This window comes from Vombatus ursinus, unplaced genomic scaffold (assembly GCF_900497805.2).
Source record: "Vombatus ursinus unplaced genomic scaffold, bare-nosed wombat genome assembly UNPS02014935.1, whole genome shotgun sequence".
Classification (NCBI taxonomy): domain Eukaryota; kingdom Metazoa; phylum Chordata; class Mammalia; order Diprotodontia; family Vombatidae; genus Vombatus; species Vombatus ursinus.
In genome coordinates, this window is record NW_020954713.1 from 4116436 (window position 1) to 4119095 (window position 2660).

The 2660-nt window shown below is 45.7% G+C and overlaps 1 protein-coding gene across 1 annotated transcript in view; it reads left to right on the plus strand.

Moving 5' to 3' along the window:
- Positions 1 to 2660, plus strand: part of GALNT9 (polypeptide N-acetylgalactosaminyltransferase 9) — a 299872-nt gene that overhangs the window by 133241 nt on the left and 163971 nt on the right. The gene's annotated exons all lie outside the window — the stretch shown is intronic.

The following is a 2660-nucleotide window of genomic DNA, read 5'->3' on the forward strand; positions in this document are numbered from 1 at the left end:
AGCTAGTTGAAAAGTATACTGCTGAAATTTGACAAAAAACAGAATGAGTAGTCCTTGATCTCCTGTAGATTTCATAAAAAAGGGAAAGTCTAGGATCATATATTTCAGGCTGGAAGGGATTTTAAAGGGCTCATAAAGTCTAATTTCCTCATTTTAAAGATGAAGAAACTATTCCCAAGAGGTGCTTTCCTGAATCCCCTGATTATCAGCGTTCTTTCCATCTTGAACTTACTTTATCATTTTTATATCAGTACAGAACTTCATAGAGGCAACACTGTAAGAAACCTCAGAGTCCATGTAATCCAACCCCCTCATCTTACAAATAAGGAAACTGAGACCTAGAGGGGGGATTAAGTGACGACCATGGTCACATGGGTAATAAGAGTCAGAAGCAGAATTTGAACCCAGGTGTCCTGACTTCATAGGCAGTGATCTTCCCCTTATACCACCTACACTGGATTCTCTCACACACATTCCCCCACACACACCCCCAGGAAAATGTAAGGTCTTTGAGGTCAGGGACTGTTTGATTTTTATCTCTGTACCCCCAGGTGCAAACACAATACCTGACACATAGTTGGTATTTAATAAAAGTTTGCTGCCATGAAAAGAAATTAAATTTGTCAAAGGCAAAGGATTTAAACCCAGGTCTTCTGACTCCAAACCCATTACTCCCTCAAAACCAGCACCCACTCAGCCCAAAGGTAGTCTGAGCTTTAAACCAAGTGCTCTGAGCATGGACCTGAGTGGTCCCCTTTGAGCCACCAGGGAGCTCAGAGCCTGCCTAGGTGTGGGCAGGCAGGTTAGGGAGAGAAGGCAAGTCCTCGCTGGCTAAGAAGGCAGGCATAATACTTTGTGTTACAAAGAGAAATGCAAGTGAATTAAAACCATGGAAGAACTTTCAAATAGCCAAAGTAGGGCCCAGCTGATGGAGCAGTCTGACTCTGCAGGTGCCAGGCTATTTTTAGGGGACACCTGTGTGTGTCCTGCTGGGAAGGTGAGCGGAGGACATCAGGGGCTGGGCCCAGACTTTTCAGACGATGACTCCTCCTCCTTTTCCTCCTCCTCCCGTCCCCCTCCTCCTCTTTCCATCCCCCTCCTCCTCTCCCTGTCCCTCTGCTCTTCCCCGTCCCCCTCTCCCTCTCCTCCTCTTCTCCTCCTTTTCCTCCTCCTCCTCCAGCAGCAACTTTGGCCAGAGCAGAGACCCCCTTTTCTGTGCTATTTAGAAACTTATCAGATTATAGGCAAGCCTCCCTATTGTCAAAGAGGAGACCTGACCATCGCTGCTCAAGGGAGGTGGGAGGAAAATCATCATGCAGAAATGCTGGATAATCGGGTCATCAGCTCCAATGAGAGAGGGCAAGGGAGACAGAGGCTGGCACGGGCTGGGGCTGGCCGGGCAGCTCCATGGTTGCCATGGAAACCTGGGGTGCATACTGAGGGAATGAGGGCACACTTCTAATTAAACAGGTTTGAGTTAATTTTAATGCCAGCAAGTGAGCACTGAGAAATCCCTGCTGCTTTCCCAGGGAAGCCCTGATGAGGGCTGATATTTAAAATGTTTTCCTTCTAACCCTGTTGTTTTTATGGCATATCTTTCCCAGGTTTTTCTATTTCAGGGCAATCAGATAAGCACTTTTTAATCTTCTCCTATGCCCCACCCCTTCTGCTGGGGATGTGAAGAAAAGAAAGAAAGAACTAATCCCTGCCCTCAGGGAGCTTATAGTCTACTTAGGGAGCTGCAACCTGCACACAGATAAGGATATGGACCATAATTTGAGGAAGAAAAGACCACTGACAGCTGGGGGTACTGGGGAGGCTTGGGGGAAGAAATTACCCCAGAGTTAAGCTTTAAGGGAACTCCCAGTAAGGAAAATCTTCCTACCAAGTCATGTCAGTGCCTTCCCTGCAATTTATGAGCACTGAGATGTCAAGGGACTTGCCTAGGGTCACGTACCAGCATAGTGAGAGGCAGGACATGAACCCAAGTCTTCCTGACTCTGAGGCCAGCTCTCTATCTACCAGGTCACACTGCCTTTCTATAAAAACAGGATGGAAAGAAACAAGCATTTATTAATGCCTACCACATGCCAGGCACTGGATTAAGTGCTTTATAAATATTATCTCATTTGATCCTCTCAACAGCACAGGCAGGTAAGTGCTATTAGAATCCCCATTTTACAGTTAAGGAAACTGAGGCAGACAGCAGTTAAGTGACTTGCCCAGGGTGACATAGCTTATAAGTTTCTGAGGCTGGATTTGAACTCAATCTTCCTGGCTATAAGGAAAGGGAAAGGAAAGGAATGAGCACATATATAGCACCTAGCATGTGCCAGGGACTATGCTAAGTAGTTGGCCAGTGGTCTAGCCACTGAGCCACTAGTTAACTCAAATGATAATAATAATGTCTAGTGGCCACCTCACTGGATATTGAGAGAATCAAATCAGCTAATTGTGTAAAGCACTTCAAGTCACAAAGCGTTACCTGAATATTAGTCTTTGGTTCTCTCTCTCTCTTTTCTTTTTTTTTGTCCAGAATAGTGATCTCATTGGTATGAGGAATTCCTAATTTGGAAAGTAACTCCACTGATGCAGAGGAGACACTAAACATACAGAGAGAGAGAGAGAGAGAGAGAGAGAGAGAGAGAGAGAGAGAGAGA